General features: G+C 47.5%; 1 long non-coding RNA gene across 1 annotated transcript in view; it reads right to left on the bottom strand.

The window, feature by feature from the left end:
- Positions 1–4,584: 4,584 nt before the first annotated feature.
- LOC137564464 (uncharacterized) overlaps positions 4,585–23,099 on the bottom strand; it is a 656,659-nt gene continuing 638,144 nt past the window's right edge. The window contains exon 6 of the long non-coding RNA XR_011030605.1: positions 4,585–4,711. This is a non-coding gene — a long non-coding RNA (uncharacterized lncRNA). The remainder of the gene's footprint in view (positions 4,712–23,099) is intronic.

The raw sequence follows: 23,099 nt of genomic DNA, 5'->3' as shown, positions 1-23,099 counted from the left end.
ATACCTTGGGGTGTCTTCTTTCTAAAATGGGGTCATTTGTGGGGTTCCTATACTGAACTGGCATTTTAGGGGCCCTAAACCGTGAGGAGTAGTCTGGAAATCAAATTTCGCAAAATAACCTGTGAAATCCTAAAGGTACTCATTGGACTTTGGGCCCTTTAGCGCAGTTAGGGTGCAAAAAAGTGCCACACATGTGGTATTGCCATACTCGGGAGAAGTAGTACAATGTGTTTTGGGGTGTATTTTTACACATACCCATGCTGGGTGGGAGAAATACCTCTGTAAATGACAATCTTTTGATTTTTTTACACACAATTGTCCATTTACAGAGTTATTTCTTCCACCCAGCATGGGTATGTGTAAAAATACACCCCAAAACACATTGTACTACTTCTCCCGAGTACGGCGATACCACATGTGTGGCACTTTTTTGCACCCTAACTGCGCTAAAGGGCCCAAAGTCCAATGAGTACCTTAGGGGCCCTAAACCGTGAGGAGTAGTCTGGAAATCAAATTCCGCAAAATGACTTGTGAAATCCTAAAGGTACTCATTGGACTTTGGGCCCTTTAGCGCAGTTAGGGTGCAAAAAAGTGCCACACATGTGGTATCGCCGTACTCGGGAGAAGTAGTACAATGTGTTTTGGGGTGTATTTTTACACATACCCATGCTGGGTGGGAGAAATAACTCTGTAAATGGACAATTGTGTGTAAAAAAAATGAAAAAAATGTCATTTACAGAGATATTTCTCCCACCCAGCATGGGTATGTGTAAAAATACACCCAAAAACACATTCTACTACTTCTCTTGAGTACGGCAATACCACATGTGTGGCACTTTTTTGCAGCCTAACTGCGCTAAGGGGCCCAAAGTCCAATGAGCACCTTTAGGCTTTACAGGGGTGCTTACAAATTAGCACCCCCCAAAATGCGAGGACAGTAAACACACCCCACAAATGACCCCATTTTGGAAAGTAGACACTTCAAGGTATTCAGAGAGGGGCATGGTGAGTCCGTGGCAGATTTCATTTTTTTTTGTCGCAAGTTAGAAGAAATGGATTCTTTTTTTTTTCTTTTTTTTTTGTCACAAAGTGTCATTTTCCGCTTACTTGTGACAAAAAATAATATCTTCTATGAACTCACTATGCCTCTCAGTGAATACTTTGGGATGTCTTCTTTCCAAAATGGGGTCATTTGGGGGGTATTTATACTATCCTGGAATTTTAGCCCCTCATAAAACATGACAGGGGGTCAGAAAAGTCAGAGATGCTTGAAAATGGCAAAATTCACTTTTTGCACCATAGTTTGTAAACGCTATAACTTTTACCCAAACCAATAAATATACACTGAATGTTTTTTTTTTTTATCAAAAACATGTTTGTCCACATTTTTCGCGCTGCATGTATACAGAAATTTTACTTTATTTGAAAATTGTCAGCACAGAAAGTTAAAAAAATCATTTTTTTGCCAAAATTCATGTCTTTTTTGATGAATATAATAAAAAGTAAAAATTGCAGGAGCAATCAAATAGCACCAAAAGAAAGCTTTATTAGTGACAAGAAAAGGAGCCAAAATTCATTTAGGTGGTAGGTTGTATGAGCGAGCAATAAACCGTGAAAGCTGCAGTGGTCTGAATGGAAAAAAAGTGGCCGGTCCTTAACCTCCTTGGCGGTAATCCCGAGCTGAGCTCGGGGTATGCCGCCGGAGGTCGCCGCTCAGGCCCTGCTGGGCCGATTTCCATTCTGTAAAAAGCAGCACACGCAGCCGGCACTTTGCCAGCCGCGTGTGCTGCCCGATCGCCGCCACTCCGCGGCGATCCGCCGCGTGCAGCGGCGAAAGAGGGTCCCCCCAGCCGCCCGAGCCCAGCGCAGCCGGAACAAACAGTTCCGGCCGGCGCTAGGGGCTGGATCGGGCGGCTCTGACGTCAGGACGTCGACTGACGTCCATGACGTCACTCCGCTCGTCGCCATGGTGACGAGGAAAGCGAAACAAGATAGGCCGCTCATTGCGGCCTATCTTGTTACTTTCGATTGCCGGAGGCGATCGAAAGTACGCTTCCGGAGCGCCCTCTAGTGGGCTTTCATGCAGCCAACTTTCAGTTGGCTGCATGAAATATTTTTTTTTTAATTTAAAAAAAACCCTCCCGCAGCCTCCCTGGCAAAATAAATAAACCGCCAGGGAGGTTAAGGGGTAGAAAGACTGTGGTCCTCAAGTGGTTAATCTGAGGTCCAGAAACACCACCTCCTCACCAACCATTTCTGAAGTAAATTGCATGTTAATGTTGTTGCAGTTTAGATAATCCATAAATTCCAGGAACTGGGCGTCCGAGCCAGACCACACCACCAGGACGTCGTCCACGTACCTGGACCATTGCCTGATGTGCATCCGGAACGGGTTGGTATCCGGATGCACGGCAGATTCCTCCCACGCCCCTAGGAACAGATTGGCAACGGAGCATGCCACTGGGGTCCCCATAGCCGTCCCCGCCACCTGTTGGTACCAACGACCGTCAAATATAAATGCGTTATGTGCCAGCACAAATTGCAAGCATTGACAAATATATTCAATGTATTCCTCTCCTTTTACTGCGCGTTGTAGATAACGCTTGACGGCCTGTACACCCAGGTCTTGGGGAATCCTGCTATACAGGCTGACCACATCGATAGTGGCCAGCCTGTCGCCTGGGACCCAAGTGGCACGCTCCACCATCTGTAACACCTCTAACAGTCCTTTAATACAGTGCCTGTAGAAGGTAACTTAGGTCATACTTTTAAGTTTATTGCCAATTTTTGAATTAACCCTTGATCTGTTATAACCATGCTCACTCGCAAGGGTTTCTTTACATATATTTTGCACAGGGGCCCCCTACATATATCCTGCACAGGGGCCCACTTTTGGCTTTGTCCACCATTGGCTGCGATAATGTTTAAATACACTGAACCAATTAACTGACAACTGATCCATGCACAAACATTATCAAAACAGTAACAATACTTGCCGCTATGCCAGTGAGATTTCCAAATCTGCATAACCTGTTTCCCCAAATTTAAGACATCCCCCAAAAGTAAGCCATAGCAGGAATTTCCAAGCATGCTCAAATATAAGCCCTACCCTGAAAGTAAGCTCTAGCGGCAGGGCCGGCTCTTCCATAGTGGCAAAGGGGGCAATTGCCCCAGGGCCCTCCTAGGCCCTCACGAGGTGCCCCCCCCTCCCCTCCAGCTATGGTGACCCATGAGAGCAGGGATGCTGTGTGTACACTCCATATAGGAAAAGCAGAAGGTAAATAATGGGAATCCCAAAAATTATTTCTTTAGGGGACATATGGACACCTAATGATATTGTGTGCCGGGGGGGGGGGGGGGGGGTGGCAGGGATTGGATTGGGCCTGGCAGCCAGCCTAGGGGTGATTTGGTTGCATGGGGTTGTCAAAGGGTCCTCCAAGTCACTTTGGCGCCGTTGTAGCTAGAGCCGGCCCTGCCTAGCGGCAGTAAGGGGAAAAAGTATGTCAACTTGTGTTTCTACTGGAGCCGATGGTCTCACGGGCAGGACCAAGGCTAAGTCATTAGGCCAATCACTGCACTGTAATTGGAGTACAGTGATAAGCAAGACCATCAGCTCCAGTAGAAACACAAGCTGCCGTGCTTCTTCCTCATAGGCTGAAGCTTGAGAACACAGCAGCATGGAGCTGGGAGTAAGAAGAGGGTGCAGGGGGGTATCGGAGAGCATGGGGGACACCCAGGAGGACATAGGGAGACACAGGAGGACAGGGCATAGAGGGGGACACCCAGGCCTGGATTTACATCACAGGAGCCTATAGGCACAGATGTCCTGGCACCCTAGACTCCGCCCTCCATGAACCTACAAACCCCCAAACTGCTCCGCAAGTGTGCTGGATGGTCTAGCTATTACTTCTCCCTTACTTCCCTTGCCTGTCATAGGTGGCTAGGTGCCCCTTAGTATTAGGTAGCCAGAGGTACCCTAACTAGAGGTGCCCCTGACTGAAGGGGCGATTTCATCAGTGGAATGCCAAGAGCCAGGTGAGTAACCTCTCATTTACACTCTGCTCTGGACTCTGCACAGGGAAGGAGGGAGGGAGAGACTAGGGGAGGGGACTGAGCCACCTTTCCGTCACCAGGCGCCTGTAGGCACATGCCTAATGTGCCTTATGGTAAATCCGGCCCTGGGGACACCAGGAGGACACTAAAGGTGTAAGGGGGACACGGGGCACACAGGAGGTGGATCCAGCAGAGGCAGCACAGTGGGGAAGGCAGGAGGACACACAGCACAGGAACTTCTTTGTTTATAGAAATATAAGACATCCCCTGAAAATAAGCCTTTGGTACAAAAATGAATAGAAGACACTGTCTCATTTTCAGAGAAACACGGTATACACTTCTTCAAATTCATACGATCAAAAACAACACAACAAACACTAGTCTATAGTCCACAGCAAATAGCTCAGTAAAATAGCTCAAATCAACCAAAGATCACAAGGTTCAGGATATAAAGCAATAATTTCCACCCAGCAGAAGCATCAACGCCACCGACACCATCTTACCCTAAAACAATTCATGACTCACCGTTTAATCGCATTGGTGTTGATCGCATTCCAATTATGGCACATTCACCTCTTACAGTCGTCGTCCCTCCGAAAGCCATCTTCATAATCGGTGACAGTGTTCAGGACTATCCCTTCTCGTGCTTCTGGGACCACTGCGACAAAGACACGAGACAGCGAGATGTCAATTACTAAGGAAGAGGAGCAGTCAAAAATAAATCATCATTTTCACAAGTATTACTGGAAGGAGTTAAAGAGAAACCGTAACCAAAAATTGAACTATATCCCAATCAGTAGCCGATACCCCCTTTTACATGAGAAATCTATTCCTTTTCACAAACGGATCATCAGGGGGCGCTGTATGGCTGATATTGTGGTAAAAACACTCCCACAGCAAACTGTGAGGACGATGGTCCTGGCAGTTTCCTGTCTGTGAACCTTGTTGCATTGTGGGAAATAGCTGTTTACAGCTGTGTCTAACTGCCAAAAAAGCAAGCAGCATCTCCTTCCACTGACATCACCTGCCAGCAGTAAATATGTCACCATGTGATAAATGTCAGAATGTAAATCAGGGAGAGGAATGATTTTACAATGGGCAAACACTGACTAAATAATTTATACACCATTATTGTAAAAACTTAAAACTAGACAGCACCAACTGTCATCTATAACCACACCCACTAAATTTGCGGTAGGCTAAAATATTTTTTTACAGACATACATATGCACAGAGGGAAATACTGGTTGCTTGGCAGTTGGATACAGCTGTCTCACAAAGCAACAAGGCTCACAGACAGGAAACTGCCAGGGCCATGATCATGACATCACACTGTGGGAGGGGTTTCACCACAATATCAGCCATACAGACCCTCCTAATGATCTATGTGATAAAAGGTAAACAGGAAGCAGCGTGTGTATGAGTCTATGCCGAGGAGGAGACCAGCGGCAAGTGATCAGCGATTGGAACGCAGGGAGGTGAGTTGCTGTATACAGCACTTCCTGCTGCACTCACTCTGCAGCAGAGGGGGGAGTACGGAGGGCAGCCCCAGGGAGAAGTTGGGCTGCCCTCCCCGCAGCTGACTCCCCCTCCATTATGGGGGGTCACCTACCTATCTATCTGACCTGTATTGCGGGCATCTACCTATCTAACTTATACTGCGGGCACCTACCTATCTAGCCTATACTGGGGGCCCCTACCTATCTAACCTATACTGGGGGCTCCTACCTATCTAGCCTATACTGGGGGCACCTACCTATCCAGCCTATACTGGGGGCACTTACTTCTCTATCCTATACTGGATTCCACTTTGCTGATTACACTTTGGAGGAATGCAGTTTATGAAAACATTTATTATTTTAAGCCGAACTCAATGTGGATGACTGGAAGGTCCTATTTTTAGGAAGGAAAGGATGTCTATTTTCAGCATATTTTATCATAATGGGACATTCAGAGCTCCAAAACAGTCATCATTTCCTTTCAAATCATTAGGCATTCCATAAAAAATTGCTCTTCGACATGCATTAAAACAATTTCCTCTGCCAACAACAGGCAACCGCTGCCGGACGAGTGGATGAGATACTTCTGCGAGCCTGCAGTCCTTCCCAGGGCCGGGCCGAGGCATAGGCTGGAGAGGCTCCAGCCTCAGGGCGCAGTGTAGGAGGGGGCGCACAATTCATTCAGCTGCCATTCCTAATTGTGTATGAAGCAGAAAGAAATAAGAAAAGGGGATACATAGCAGTGACTGCAAGCCAGATAACTACAGATTAAGGTGTTGGGGCGGTTGTGGGCCCTGTGGCCCTCTTAGTCTAATAGCAATCAGTGTGTGACAGATGGGGTGGGAGGGATGGAGGAGGGGCCTCTTAGTGTAATAGCAATCAGTGTGTGACAGCTGGGGTGGGAGGGATGGAGGGGCCTCTTAGTGTAATAGCAATCAGTGTGTGATGGCTGGGGTGGGAGGGATGGAGGGAGGGGCCTCTTAGTCTAATAGCAATCAGTGTGTGATGGCTGGGGTGGGAGGGATGGGGGAGGGGCCTCTTAGTGTAATAGCAATCAGTGTGTGACGGCTGGGGTGGGAGGGATAGAGGAGGGGCCTCAGTGTAATAGCAATCAGTGTGTAACGGCTGGGGTGGGAGGGATGGAGGAGGGGCCTCAGTGTAATAGCAATCAGTGTGTGACGGCTGGGGTGGGAGGGATGGAGGGGCCTCTTAGTGTAATAGCAATCAGTGTGTGATGGCTGGGGTGGGAGGGATGGGGGAGGGGCCTCTTAGTGTAATAGCAATCAGTGTGTGATGGCTGGGGTGGGAGGGATGGAGGGGCCTCTTAGTGTAATAGCAATCAGTGTGTGACGGCTGGGGTGGGAGGGATGGAGGGAGGGGCCTCTTAGTCTAATAGCAATCAGTGTGTGACGGCTGGGGTGGGAGGGATGGAGGGGCCTCTTAGTGTAATAGCAATCAGTGTGTGACGGCGGTGGTGGGAGGGATGGGGGAGGGGCCTCCCTCTAATAGCAATCAGTGTGACAGCTGGGGTGGGGGGTGGAGGGGCGCACTTTGGTGTCTCAGCCTTGGGTGCTGGAGGACCTTGTCCCTGCTCTGGTCCTTCCTCTTAGCAGCATCATGCTTCAGCAGGACCCATAAGAACAATGATTTAATGGGTAGTGAGAGGGATACTCGTGCATCACTCGGTTTTCCATGCCGAAATAACCATCAGATTCAACAATTTTATCGAATGGTGCCGCAACATGGCTGCCAGAGCGCATGCCACTTCCTGCTTGGCCGAATGGCAGACAGGGAACACCGTGTACTAACACGGTGTTCCTTGGAGGCCTGTTTTTGGCCGGGCGATGCGATGCGGTGCGGTGGGCACGTCACACCCCCGACGCTGATTTTCAGCGTAAAACCAGCCTAAAGAGGATTGATTGGAAATATTGGCAAAATTCAGTCACAAGGGCTCGATCAGGTGAATTTAACTTCCACCCCAAGGCAGTGGTGCTAATCTTGGTGGACTCTGGGTTACCCACCAGTACTTGCTATATATAGCCAGAGTTCCCTGTTCCGCCACCCAAACAGGCTTCCGATGGAAGACCAGCTGCTTCACTGTAGCCATTGCGTTTAAGTTTCCTGTCAGGCTTTCATGGCTATCCCAGTGGTACTGGGGCAACAAAGTCCTCCCCATACTTCACCCCAACAGGCAATCCCTTACCTGACGTTGCCCAGGTCCCACCACGGTGGACTCCCTGCGCATGCCAACTTTACCAGGCTTTTGTGAATATGGGCCATTTTGTTGTGTGTGGTTCCCCTCCTTACCTGCAGGGCTGGTGCATCCATGGGGCAAACTGGGCAATTGGCCAGGGCCAGCTGCCACCCATGTCTCCCGCAACTTTATTTTGGTCCCCTGAACCCCTACAGAGTTTTTCTGCAGTGGAGCAAACGCAACTTTTTGAGGACTTTTCTGATGTCTAACGTGCTGCTGAGGGCTGGTTTGAGGCCCAACCAAAGGACATTTAGTTGAACGATCTGGAAAAGCTGCAACTTTGCCGTACCAAGTGCATCATTCTCAGGGGGGAATATGTTGAATAAATGTGTTATTTCATAACTCTGGCTCTCTGCTTTCTGGGCAAAGCCAGGAACCTATCAGCACCCTCTCGCACACTATGCATGGGAAGAGAGGAAGACAAGCCATGTGAACTGTGTGTCACAAGGAACAAGAAGTCAGCCCAAAGTTCCCGGAGAAAAAAATATATTGTTACACCCACCTTTGAGGCGGCATGAGCATAAGTCGTACATGATGTTTGTATGCTTCATTTGAAGTTATTTGTTTCTGTCCCCGACTTAAGCATGTTGGGTTTTGCACTCACTTTCCTGCCCTTGACCTTAGTCTTGTTCTCTCAGTTATGCTTGTCTCCGCTGCTCTCCACTGCAGACTCACCTGTCTTCTCTCCTGCCAGTGGGGCAATCCAGGGCGGCAGCCTGGTTGCCACTTACAGCAAAGCAGCCCTCCTCCCACTAGAGGGGGCTGCCCAACAACCTTTGCAGGATGCTGTGGTGATGCCTCCATGCCCTGGGAGAGCCCAAACTAACCAGATGTCAGAGTCAAAAGTGTCATTGGAAGGCCTACTGGATCCAATGTCTTATGGCAGTCTCTATGCCCTAATATCCCCCGAAGTCCTCATCCTATGTGGTGCGTCCCCGCGCAGCCTCGGGACACAAGTTGCATCTACCAGCACATGGTTACACCCAGGCCTTAACGCACAAGGCATAGGAACTGATGAGCGTAAGACAGTGGTGCCACCAAGACGCACTAGGCAGTGATTCAGGCAAATATCGCAGTCAGCCAGTCCAAGGTCATACACAGCAATCGGATGGCAGTCAGTCAGAGGAATATGCAATATCGTAGTCAACAAGCCAGAGGTTATACACAGACAGACCATACCAGGTACACGGGGTGAGGCAGAAGAGTGGTCAGAATCTACCAAATGTTAATTCAGAAAGCAATCAGAAGGTCAGTAAGGTACGCAGGCAAGGCAATAGTAATTAACGTTTTCACGGCAACACTCTAACGATTAATGATATCACGGGCAACTCACAAACCTGACAGCATAGCTTTTAATCTGACATCAGCCAATGAGAAGGAGCCAGTGGAACGCACTTCCACCCAAAAGCCCTTGATTCTGACCACTAGGCCCACCACTTCCTGGTTAGTGATGGCGCCGGAAATTATACACTGAGTGTCTAGCACGCCCCCGTTGCTTGGCAACATTGAAGGAGGCCTGTCCACATGAGCTTGCAGGAAGTTTAGAGACACCATCCGCACACCGCAAGTCACACGCAAGTCAGGAAAACAGCAGCAGGCAGTGCAGGGGACTGTACTACTTCCTGCACTAGATGTAGCCCCCAGGGGAGGACTGGGACCTTTTGGCCTGGGGGGCAAACACAAACTAGAGGCCCGTTTCAACCATCACCAGCCCAAAGTTATATCTTTCTTGCGTGCAAATCTAATAATGGTAGCACGAAGACAATACATCAATCAGTTACATTGAAATATACACGTAGAAAACTACACTCTTTGTGAAAAAAAATCTTTTTTGCAAAACAAAATCTGATCAGATTGGTTAGATATCCTTCCGTTAGTGGCCCCAAACGATCATTTCCAATCAGTCATACAAATGATCAGAAATGAATCATCATTCAGCAAATTGTATTGTTAGTGGCCACCTTTAGTCCCTCCTGTCATCTCAATGCCTGGCAGCTCACAGTCACACACACAATTTAACATTGGCCTGCTATCACAGGCAGTTTTAAAGGGAAGATCCGCGCTACACATAAAAAACAAACTGCACTCACTTGGGGCTTCTTCCAGCTCCTGGCAGTCTATCGGTGCCCTTGTAGCAGCTCCTCTCCCTCCCGGCGTCCAGCGGAGAAGAAGCCGACTTCTCCAGGTTGGCTTCCGGGTTGGCGTCATGTGCGTTCCACGGCATGGGTCATCAGGTCTCTACTGCGCAGGCGCAGTAGTTCTGCGCCTGCGCAGTAGAGACCTGATGACGTCACTTACACCACGTGACCCCCTGCCGTGGAGCGCACAGAAGCCGACCTGGAAGCCGTCCTGGCGAGGTCGGCTTCTTTACCGCTAGACGCCGGGAGGGAGAGCAGCTGCTACAAGGGCACCGATAGACTGCCAGGAGCTGGAAGAAGCCCCAAGTGAGTGCAGTTTGTTTTTTGTTTTTTTATGTGCAGCGTGAACCTTCCCTTTAAGTGTACCAGAGACGACAAGTAAAAACGATTTTTTACTTATAGAAATATATTTTGCCCCATAAGCACGTGAGAGTTCCTCTCTGTCCTCCACCGGTCTGCCATTCAGCAATCAGCCCCGGTAACTGATTCAGTCGCAGCGGTCGGGTCTTCTGCACAGTTACAGTGGCTGATTACCGCTGAACGGAGGCACGTGGGATGACGGCGAGGGACTCAAACGTGCTTATGGGGCTGTAGGAATCCCCAGGTAAGTAAAAAAAAATCTTTATGTGCTGTCTCTGGTTTCCTTTAAAGCAGTGCAGTAGTCTTTAATCTTGGATACCTGATAGTGACATAGCTATGAGCCATAGTGCAAGTTTTCCCACAAGCACTCTATACATAACAATTGATACGTCACACTAAAACCTGCCAAGGACAACCAGTGTCAGAGCTGCAAGAAGGGGATGGAGAACAGTTTGTTAATTACTACTATTCAAAGCATCTATAGAAGTGATTACCAGCACAAGACCAATAGAGCTAATACTGCTGTTGAGGGAGGGCTCCTCTGGCCCAGGAGCAGTCGCAACCTCTGCACCTCCTATTGCTACGCCACTGCTAGCTGGAGTCTGTGGTTTCATAAACTGAGGAGTCGGGTGGTTTTTGTACCAAGTTCACAGCCCTGGTTTAAAGGAAACCTGAGATGGTAATTAGTGCTGTATTTATACTTAACCTGGTGCATGAGGCGCATGGGCTCCTTCGCTGTCTCTCTTGCTATTCTCACCAGTAATCTGACCATTCACATTCAGTCATGCTCTTCCGCGCATGCACAGCGGCGAGCACACTCCTGTTGCAGCAGAAAGCATTCGGTGCCGCCACAGGTGCACATCACTGCACAGAAAAGCATGGCTGGTAGTGACTGCCCAGATTACCGACAGGGATAACGAGAGAATGGAGCGGCCGTGGAGACCATAAACGAGCCCATGCACTTCATAGGGTTGGAGGAAGCCCCATGTAATGTATAAAACACCACTAATTAATAGATCTGTTTCGAATAGATCCTTTTTTTCAACTTATCAGTTAGTTTGAATGTACAGAGTTTTCCAGATTTTTTTTATTGTACAGTGTATGGGCACCTTTAGCCATAGTGAAATATTTTTGCCATTACAGTGTAAAATATTGGAGTTAAATACCGATATGTTACTATGGCTAAGGTGCATATACACGGTACAATAAAATAAATCTGTCAAAATCTGTATATTCAATCTAACGGATAAGTCGAACAAAAGGATCTATTCGAAAAAAAAGTTAAACAATTGTGGGCACCATAAGCCTAATCCCACACAGAATGCTTCCCCTGACACCTAACCATCCCTCCACAAGCTACCTACCTGATGCCTAACCCCAACCCCTGCACAAACTACCTACCTGATGCCTAACCCTAGCCCCCCTTGCACAAACTACATAACTGATGTCTAAACCCCCCACCCCAAAAACTACCTGCCTGATGTCTAACTTCATCCCCCTCCTCGCACACAGACTACCTGCCGCCTAACCCTAAACCTCTCCTTTATGATGACTAACAGCCCACCCCACACACACACACACACACACACACACTACCCGATGCCTAACCCCCTCCTGCTCACCCATACAAACTACAGGTCTGACACCTAACACCCCACAACTACCTGCTTGATGCATGCCTGTCTCCCCCCTCCCCTGCTGCCAATCACACTGCAAGGGAAAAAAAAGTTCCCTCAGGCCAGCCAGGGTCAGAATTGCAATTTATGGGGGTCATTAACTACCACAAATAAAAACTCAGTCAGAGGGCACTGGGCAGATAATTGAAGAAAATCAACAGGCCAAGCCAGCAAACAACAAAGCAAGTGAGGAGAAGTAAAAAAAACAAAATGTATAAAAACCTCCTCTGGCGAGTGGCGACCTGGACTCTCGACCTCCTCTCCTCCTCCTGTCTCCTCCTCCACAGCTTACAGGTGGCGTCTCCCTCTCCCAGTCTATGAGGACTATGATCCCTCCGACTCTTCCAGGCTCCAGCCAGCCCAGCCCCAGCATGAAGGCTCACTCACTCTGACTGCAGATCAGTGAGCTGAGCGGCAATGGCTCCACGCGGGGGGGCGGAGTCAAGTCTTCAAGAGGCTACAAGTCCTGACCAAATAGCGTGACCAACACGCTCATGCGGCACGCAGGAGTCGACGCAGCTACGCACCAGGCTGCCTCAGCCCCCGATTGGATACTTGTCTTGGAGAGGCAGAGTCAGACCGGCCGGCGGAGCGCGTGCATCTTCAATCATCAGCCTCCAGCCGGCCCATAAGTAGTAAGTCTGTCTGACTCTGCTACTTACAGGGGGTGGGGGAGCAGGCAGGGGGCTGGCTTAGTGAGCAGCCGCGGCGCACAACTCTCTCTACTGTCTCATTCACTGGCTGCGGACCTGCGGTCTGGACTGGTCCTGTCCGCGCAGTGCGCACGCACACCGGCCCTAATTAATTCAGATTCGGGCGGCCCGGGGGGCAATTGCCCCCCGTCCCCCCGCCCCAGTCCGCCCCTGGTAGCCCCCCTTCTTCTTCCTGTCACATGGGCAATGTGTCTCCTCTCTCTCTACACATAGCCTGCAGTGAGTGGATGTGCAGAGCAGCAGGGTGAGTAGAGAGAATGATTGCTGTGCTGCAGCTGGGACATTAGCAGGGAGAGGTGGCAGGATGTGTTTAGTGCTTCAGAAATTGCCTGTCATTGGTAGCCATGTGCGCTGGCTGCTGTAATACCAGAGTACCCTAGACTATTGATTATTTATCCTGATCAGAGTAATTAATCAATAATGCAGGGCAGTCTGCTGTTGCAGAAGCCAGTGATACAGGTGCTCATAGCTGACTTCTGCAGTGAGCAGAGAAGCAAGCTCCAGGCAATTTAGATTAGCTTCATTCAGGTAATCTTATATCTTTTCCCAGCTACCCCTCCCACCCTGTTGTCTTCCCCATGACCCTTTACTCTTTTCAGAATTTAGCGGCTTCTTTTAACAGCATGTCCCTGCCAAACAGCACTGCGATCTCTGCAGTCCCGGTGAGAGGTCTTCCTGCCATTTCTCCTCTCCCACCAGGCTCTCTGTCTTGTGCCTCTACTTCTTTATCCCCCCTCCTCCTATGCACCCACCTCTTTCGTTTGTTCCCCTTTTCAGACTGTCCGCAGAGGAGCTCAGAATCGAACCTTACCATAGTCATAGTCTAACGTCCCACCATAGTATTATTGTGTATTTATATAGCTGACATCTTCTGCAGCATTTTACAGAGTACAGAGTTTCATGACGGTTAGCTCCGTCCACATCCTAATTATTATTTTCCCCTCCAAATCCTCCAAAATGTAGTGACACGTTCGGTGCAACAACCCGTCAACCCTCCCATCCCATTAAAACTTGTTTTTTTTTTGTTTGTTTTTTTTAGGGGGGGGGGGGAGGGTGTGTGTCTATAAATAATCAGCACATTCCCTAGGTATGCCTCTGCATAGCGATGATGTATGCTCCCAACTGTACATCTTTTGGGATCCCAGTCCCTCTGTCCTTCTTTATTCCTCATGTGTCCCTCTTTCAGGACTGATGAACAGATCTGTGTTAAAGAGACTCCGTAACAAAAATTGCATCCTGTTTTTTATCATCCTACAAGTTCCAAAAGCTATTCTAATGTGTTCTGGCTTACTGCAGCACGTTCTACTATCACCATCTCTGTAATAAATCAACTTATCTCTCTCTTGTCAGACTTGTCAGCCTGTGTCTGGAAGGCTGCCAAGTTCTTCAGTGTTGTGGTTCTGTGATGCATCTCCTCCCTCCAGGCCCCTCTCTGCACACTGCCTGTGTATTATTTAGATTAGGGCAGCTTCTCTCTTCTCTCTTATCTTTTACAAGCTGGATAAATCCTCCTCTGAGCTGGCTGGGCTTTCACATACTGAGGAATTACAGACAAGGGCAAAGCTGTCTGCACTCTGCAGGAAGAAACAGCCTGACACTTCAGTGGAAGATAGCTGCAGGGGGAAAGAAACACACAAATGATCTCTTGAGATTCAAAAGGAATGCTGTATACAGCCTGCTTGTGTATGGATGTATTTTCTATGTGTGGACATACTGTACATCAACCTACTTCCTGTTTTGGTGGCCATTTTGTTTGTTTATAAACAAACTTTTAAAAACTGTTTTTAACCACTTTTAATGCGGCGGGGAGCGGCGAAATTGTGACAGAGGGTAATAGGAGATGTCCCCTAACGCACTGGTATGTTTACTATTGTGCGATTTTAACAATACAGATTCTCTTTAACATATGTATTGTTCTACTGAAAATGTGTTTAACTGACTCTAAACTGTATTCCCATCATTTCAATTTATGTATTACTTATTTTGAAATGTTAGATTCAATGAAGAAAAACTAATGATAGAAATAATTGGTGTTATTTGAATATTAAAACTACATTTTTTGTTTTTGAATCTTTTGTTATATGCAGGGTGATATGTGATATGCGTGTGGTGGGGGCGTGGTTTGAGGTGTAGCAGGGGTGTGTCCCTCTTTCTTATCTCAAAAAAGTTGGGAGGTATGCACGCTATTTCGATTTTTGTACTAAGGTGGGATTACACTTTAAGTGATTTTTATTTATTTTTTACTATCCTGTTTTATGGGCTCTGCCATTGAAGGTGCCGATGCATCCATGAAAACACGTCTTTGTGAACGAAGTATAGATCTTCTGTTTTTTTGTAGCATGAAACCCGTCCAGGGTCAGGGTGTGTCTTCTGAAGAGTTTTGGCGTTAAAAGTTGTCCCTCTTTCCCGTCCCGGTTGTCCAGGGATGCTCCCAGAGCCAGGGGAACTCAAAGGTTGTCTGAATAGCGCAAGTATTGTCAGTTCTGCTTCACGAATCCAATGCCAATCGAAGCCTCAATGGACATCTCTGTCCTGAAACAAACTCCTTTGGTTTACTTTATTCCCAGAAAAGTAAATCTGAAGCCCTTTGGAAAAGAAGTGTGCATGTTTTCATCGTGAGTTTTCGGTAAGTGTCAAAACCACATTTTGATCTGCCCTTTAGTTGTGCACAGACTTTGTCTTACAGGCGTTATTTCAAGTGTGCCTTGTTCTTTTAGGCAGCATAGTCTGTCCATTATGGAACAGCAGACAGACACAGTCATTAACGGCAGATACTAGATGACTCAAAAGTGTGAGACATTGTTTATGAACTTTCGCGAGAGGCCGTGGTTTGGCGTATAAAAAGCCCCTAATAGGTTCTGGTGTTGACTGTAGATGGGGATGAAATTCTCTCTGTTTGAGGAGGTAATGCCTTCTCTGGTAACCCTGGTCTACAACCATTAGCAAGACCAGACACCGGCCATACCTAGAGGAGACAAGTGCCAATGTCCTACATGTCCATTTTCGGCTAAAACTTTCTTCCACTTTGTGTTAGTATTGATTGACGGGGGTGTCTGATTAAATGGGAGAATTTCAAAGTAAGTATCTTTTGGGCCTTTCTGTTCTGTATTACCTCACCTTACTTAGAGACGCTGAAGCAAAAATAAAACATTATGCTATAATGAATTGGTTGCGTAGTACGGTTAATTACTAGAACATTAGTAGCAAATAAAATATTCTCATATTTTTATTTTCACGTTATATAGTTTTTTTTTGTTTTGTTTGTTTTTTGTTTTTTTACAACAATCTATCATTCTCTAATATTTGCAGTTTACACACTACTCAGCACTCTAAATGATTTTACAGAGCAGGCCAGTGAACTTTTGAACTGTTCTCTGCAGAGAAAAATAAAATACAGTGACTGACAGTTGAGATCACAAGCTTCCGAAGACAGAACTCTCTGTGACTTTGAAAGTGGTGGAGCTCAATGGCTCTTTTGCATAGATAACAATTGGAGTTTCTTAACTCTTCCTGTACTGGAAACAATATTAGACTTATGTCTCTGCTCCTAATGTTTTATTTCTTAGCTGTACTACACATAAAAATCTTTATATCATCATTTTTTTTCGCTTCAGTGTCTCTTTAACTCACAATGTATCTTTATTTAAATGATTTCTCTCTCCTTATTTGACTTAACTATTGAGTTATCTCTCCTCCCTTATTTGTCTATCTCATGAATTCGCTCTCCTTACATTTAAGAAGTAAGCTTTTTGAACCAACCCCATTGTATCTCATATATTGGTTTTTGTTTTTTTTACTAAACTTAGCTAATGAATTTTCTCAACTTTCGTGTCTTTCACCTCACCTGTATGGAGAGATAGTTTATTAGATGTATATATAAGGAGAAATAATTCACAGTTTAACTATTTCTGCCGCCCGGACGTGAAGCTCACGTCCGGGCGGCTGCTCTGCAGCGGTGCCGCGCTTTGGCGCGCTCCCGCGTGCGATCACAGGCGCGCCCCCGTCCCCCAGGTCGCCCTGGGATCAGTGAACGGGAACATGGTTCCCGATTACCGATCTGTGTCCCCAGCAGAAAAACCGAAGCGCTCTTACAAGAGGCTTCAGTCTTTCTGCGCGTAAAAATTTCTGCATCCCCCTTGTGCTTCCAGTTAGCGAGAAGCACAAGGAGGAAAAAAAAAATTGTGGCTAAATAGTAAAACTACATTTACATATGTTTACATTACAATTTACACATATAATAACATTAAAAATTAACTGTTTATTTCCCACACCAAAATATTACCCAAATAAAATTTTTAATGAAAAAAAAATTACAATAAAAAAAAAGACATAAATAGTTACCTAAGGGTCTGAACTTTTTAAATATGCATTTGAAGGGGGTATACTATGAACATTTTTTAAATTATAAGCTTGTAAATAGTGATGGGCGCAAAATGGAAAAAAATGCACCTTTATTTCCAAATAAAATATTGGCGCCATACATTGTGATAGGGACAAAATGTAAATGTTGTCATAACCTAGACAAACGGGCAAATAAAATACATAGGTTTTTAACTATGGTAGCGCGGATTATTTTAACGCTATAATGGCCGAAAACTGAGAAATAATGATTTTTTTTCCATTTTTTCTTATTAATCCTGTTAAAATGCATTCATAAAAAAATAATTCTTAGCAAAATGTACCACCCAAAGAAAGCCTAATTAGTGGCGCAAAAAACAAGATATAGATCAATAAATTGTGATAAGTAGTGATAAAGTTATTAGCGAATGAATGGAAGGTGAAAATTGCTCTGATGCATAAGGTGAAAAATCCCTGCGGGCTGAAATGGTTAAGGCAAATGAGAGGAGGGGTGGAGTCACAAATCTTATGTTATAAATGATCTCTCCTCTTAACTCATATTCAATTCACTTTTTCTCCTGTGTTTTCTCCTAGGAGATAATCTTTCATCTTCTGTTTAAAATAACTTTTCAGCTTTTTACAATTGAAAAAGTACCAAAAAGTAGTTAAAAAAGTACTATCAACATTATTTTGAGTATTTTCTTACTTGCCGGTGGTTTAATAGGCATTTTATTTACAAGTTGGGAAATTATCACATAGGAGAAAACTCAGGTGAAAAAGTTAATTGCATATGGGCCCAGGAATCAAATTTCAGCTGTTGTGAAACATTCCTTCTTTCACCTGAGGAATATTGCAAAAATGAAGCACCTCATTCCTTCAGAGGATTTCCAGTCCATTCCTGTCCTATCTAGTCTGATCCTGTCCTGTCCCGTCCTGTTATGTCCATTCCTGTCCTATCCCGTCCTGTTATGTCCATTCCTGTCCAGTCCATTCCTATCTAGTCTGATCCTGTCCTGTCCCGTCCTGTTATGTCCATTCCTGTCCTATCCCGTCCTGTTATGTCCATTCCTGTCCAGTCCATTCCTATCTAGTCTGATCCTGTCCTGTCCCGTCCTGTTATGTCCATTCCTGTCCTATCCCGTCCTGTTATGTCCATTCCTGTCCAGTCCATTCCTATCTAGTCTGATCCTGTCCTGTCCCGTCCTGTTATGTCCATTCCTGTCCAGTCCATTCCTGTCCTATCTAGTCTGATCCTGTCCTGTCCCGTCCTGTTATGTCCATTCCTGTCCAGTCCATTCCTGTCCTATCTAGTCTGATCCTGTTATGTCCATTCCTGTCCAGTCCATTCCTGTCCTATCTAGTCTGATCCTGTCCTGTCCCGTCCTGTTATGTCCATTCCTGTCCTATCTAGTCTGATCCTGTCCTGTCCCGTCCTGTTATGTCCATTCCTGTCCAGTCCATTCCTGTCCTATCTAGTCTGATCCTGTCCTGTCCTGTCCATTCTTGTCAAGTCCTGTCCTATCTAGTCTCAGTGGCGGCGCCACGCTGGGGCTTACCCAGGCTTCAGCCCAAGCTGGCAACTCACTAGCCCCCTTTAAAGCCCCCCCCCCCCACTGCAAGTTCCGAGAACTTCCGAGAGGAGCCCGACCCGGGCCGACCTTAGTGCACAAACAAGCAGCCGAGCCTGGCTGGGAGGAGGACTTGTCTCGGGCTGGCGCTGACTGTCACCGCCCCGGCCTGGGTGTAGGCTTAGCCACGTGACGCAGAGCGGCCCACCCCGCAGGGTACGTGGTGACGTCATCCGGTATGCGGCGTCACGTGACATGCAGCGCGCTCTCCTTGCCTGCCCGCGCAGCTAGTTGCCGCCAACAGGAGACAGTCAGACTGTGTCACTGTCTGACTTCTAGTCTCCAGACTCTCCGCCGCACAGCAGCACTCACTGCAGTCACACCCAGTGGCCGTGACCCAGGCAGTCAGGCACCCACGGACAGTGCACAGGACTGGAGGATGGACTCAGCTAAGACAGCCAGCAGGAGGACAGGACTCGGAACTTCGACAAGGTGGGTGGGGTGGGTGTCCTGTGACTGTCCTGTTCACTCCAGCCAGCCTGGCCAACTGCCATATTGTTTTTTGGCTCCAGACAGTCAGCCACCCAGGCCTGAGCTGCCTTCCTGAGCCTAGCACCAGCAGGCACCACCACTAACCACCACCAGGCCTGACTCTGAGCACCCCCCTAGGGGGGGGGGGGGGGGGCAGCCCACCCACCACCAGCCAGGCCTTAGCTGCCCTGGGGCTCCCAGCCTTACACATCCCCCAAGGCCTTCAGCCCACCACCAGCTAGGCCTGAGCTGCCATGAGACCCCCAGCCCACCACCTACCAGGCCTGAGCTGCCCTGGGGCCCTCAGCCCACCAGCACCAGCCAGGCCTGAGCTGCCCTACCTGGGGACACTGGCTGTCTGTCATTATGTGCATTAACTGGTAAAATGCTGTCTCATTACATGCATTTACTGGTGGAACGATGTCTGTCTTCATGTGCATTAACTGGTGAAATGCTGTCTCTCATTACATGCATTTACTGGGGAAACGCTGTCTGTCATGTGCATTTACTGGTGAAAAGCTGTCTCTTATGTGCATTTACTGGTGAAAAGCTGTCTCTTATGTGCATTTACTGGTGAAAAGCTGTCTCTTATGTGCATTTACTGTTGAAAAGCTGTCTCTTATGTGAATTTACTGGTGAAAAGCTGTCTCTTATGCGCATTTACTGGTAAAAGGCTGTCTGTCGTTACGTGCATTCACTGGTGAAAAGCTGTCTCTTATGTGCATTTACTGGGGAAACACTGTCTGTCATTACGTGCATTAACTGGTGAAAAGCTGTCTCTAATGTGCATTTACTGGGGAAACGCTGTCTCTCATTACGTGCAGGGCCGGATTTGTACTTTTTACCGCCCAGGGCCAACTTTCACCAGCTGCCCCCGACACCCCCCCCCCCCCTTCTCTGAGGACAGTTAGTGACATGATGGCAGGGATTAGATTGTAAGCTTCTTGGCAGGCAACACATATGTAAGCTTGTAAGCTTCATGGCAGGCAACACATATGTAAGCTTGTAAGCTTAATGGCAGGCAACACATTTGGTGAGTGAAAGCAGGTCAGAGATCACTGTAAGTGTCTGTTCGCTGCCCCTTCCTCCCCCATGTGCCAGATCCAGCTGTTAGTAGCCACACACCGCTATGTGCAAACTCTGTGTAGCAGGATGAATGTTTGCCAGGCTAACTGCTAATACCACCCTGCTGCCCACAGCCCGCCCCTAGTTTTCCTGGTGCCCTAGGCCATGGCCTATGTGGCCTTGCCTGAAATCCGGCCATGATTACGTGCATTAACTGGTGAAAAGGTGTCTACTATGTGCATTTACTAGTGAAAACTGTCTCTTATGCGCATTTACTGGTAAAAGGCTGTCTGTCATTACGTGCATTTACTGGTGAAAATCTGTCTCCTATGGGCATTTGCTGGTGAAAAGCTGTCTCTTATGCGCATTTACTGGTAAAAGGCTGTCTGTCGTTACGTGCATTCACTGGTGAAAAGCTGTCTCTTATGTGCATTTACTGGGGAAACACTGTCTGTCATTACGTGCATTAACTGGTGAAAAGCTGTCTCTAATGTGCATTTACTGGGGAAACGCTGTCTCTCATTACGTGCATTAACTGGTGAAAAGGTGTCTACTATGTGCATTTACTAGTGAAAACTGTCTCTTATGCGCATTTACTGGTAAAAGGCTGTCTGTCATTACGTGCATTTACTGGTGAAAATCTGTCTCTTTATGTGCATTTACTGGGGAAACGCTGTCTCTCATTACGTGCATTAACTGGTGAAAAGCTGTCTCCTATGGGCATTTACTGGTGAAAAGCTGTCTCTTATGCGCATTTACTGGTAAAAGGCTGTCTGTCATTACGTGCATTTACTGGTGAAAAGCTCTCTCGTGCATTTACTGGGGAAACGCTGTCTGTCATTACGTGCATTAACTGGTGAAAAGCTGTCTTTTATGTGCATTTTCTGGGGAAACGCCGTCTGTCATTACATGCATTAACTGGTGAAACGCTGTCTGTCATTATGTGCATTTACTTCATATTTTTTTTTATGTAACTACATTAGCTGGTATAACTACATTACAGTTAGCCCCGCCCACATGATGTCATGAGCACGCCCCCTTTTCTCGCCGCGGCGCGCGTAGCAAATTTCCCCCCCCTAAGCCCCGCCTGCCAGCCCTTGTGCCCCCTTTGAGCCCCCCAAAAATCTGAAGCTGGAGCCGCCACTGTCTAGTGTGTTCCTGTCCTGTCCTATCTAGTCTGTTCATGTCCTGTCCTGCCCATTCCTGTCCTGTCCATTCCTGTCCTGTTATTTCCAGTCCTGTCCAGCCCATTCCTACCCTATCTAGTCTGTTCCTGTCCTACCCATTCCTGTCCTGTCTAGTCTGTTCCTGTCCTGCTCATTCCTGTCCCGTCCCGTCCTGTTCTGTCCATTCCCATCCAGTCCATTCCTGTCCTATCTAGTCTGATCCTGTCCCGTCCTGTCCTGTCCATTCTTGTCAAGCCCTGTCCTATCTAGTCTGTTCCTGTCCTGTCCATTCCTGTCCTATCTAGTGTGTTCCTGTCTTGTCCTATCTAGTCTGTTCATGTCCTGTCCTGCCCATTCCTGTCCTGTACATTCCTGCCCTGTCCATTCCTGTCCTGTTTTTTCCAGTCCTGTCCTGCCCATTCCTGTCCGGTTTTATCCAGTCCTGTCCTGCCCATTCCTGTTCTATCCTGTCCATTACTGTCCTGTTAATTCCAGTCCTGTCCAGCCCATTCCTACCCTATCTAGTCTGTTCCTGTCCTGCCCAGTCCTGTCCAGTCTGTTCCTGTCCTGCCCATTCCTGTCCCGTCCCGTCCTGTTATGTCCATTCCTGTCCTATCTAGTCTGATCCTGTCCCGTCCTGTCCGGTCCATTCTTGTCAAGTCCTGTCCTATCTAGTCTGTTCCTGTCCTGTCCATTCCTGTCCTATCTAGTGTGTTTCTGTCCTGTCCTATCTAGTCTGTTCATGTCCTGTCCTGCCCATTCCTGTCCTGTCCATTCCTGTCCTGTTATTTCCAGTCCTGTCCAGCCCATTCCTGTCCTATCTAGTCTGTTCCTGTCCTGCCCAGTCCTGTCCTGTCAGTGTTATATATGTCTTCTATGACACACTGAGTCCACACAGTTCCATTCTTGTCAGATAAAACTGATAGAAAGCTGATAAAGCTGACAGGACAGGACTGTGAAGGAACTGTACACATTGTATGTGTGTACCCAGCTTTATTCTGCTCAAAGTGGAATTTGTGGGCTAAAGCCATAACTTCGCACTGGACTCATCAGGAGTTGCTGATAATTTAACATTCAGCTTGATTGGGCTGACAGTTATTTAGCTGATGAGCCCCATGCTAGGTTCCAGTTTAACCCAGCCGAATTTCAACCATCAGATATAGGGCCGGGCTGAGGCCAGAAAGGCACCAGCCTCTGGGCGCACAGCACAGAGGGCGTGCCCCTACCTCCTCACGTCCCCCCTCCTTGCAGAGTAGGCGGAGCGGAGCGCTGTGTGTTTCACACATCATGTCTCGGCATCGGGATCCCTCTTCACTTTAGCATCTCCCCTATGGCTCCCTCTAGTGGCGTCTCTCATTATGTGCGTCCCTAGAGGGAGACGAGAGAAGATGGTGAAGTTGCTGTGCATGCGTGCTGTGCTGGTGCTGTACTGAGGCTCATGTTCTGAGATCATCTCTGAAGGATTTCAGTAAGGGACTGGGACCCACAGGAGCTGTTTCAGTCATGCTTTGGTATCGCCTGCGATTTCAAAATCGCTAGACTAATGAAAGGCAATTAGGGTGACTCATCAGTAGAGATGTTGCGAACTGTTCGCTTGGCGAACATCTCTGGGGCTTTTACTACTTCCGGGTCGCTCTGACCCGGAGTAGTACGCCTGCGCTGCACGGCGAAGCGCGTCCTAGATCGCGCTCCTGTTGCCGGGCACTCTCTGTGCATGTGCGTGACGTCGTCCATGACG

The sequence above is a fragment of the Hyperolius riggenbachi genome, chromosome 3, assembly GCF_040937935.1.
Source record: "Hyperolius riggenbachi isolate aHypRig1 chromosome 3, aHypRig1.pri, whole genome shotgun sequence".
NCBI classification, from domain to species: domain Eukaryota; kingdom Metazoa; phylum Chordata; class Amphibia; order Anura; family Hyperoliidae; genus Hyperolius; species Hyperolius riggenbachi.
Note: the sequence above shows the minus strand (reverse complement) of the source record. Positions and strands in the feature narration are given on the sequence as shown.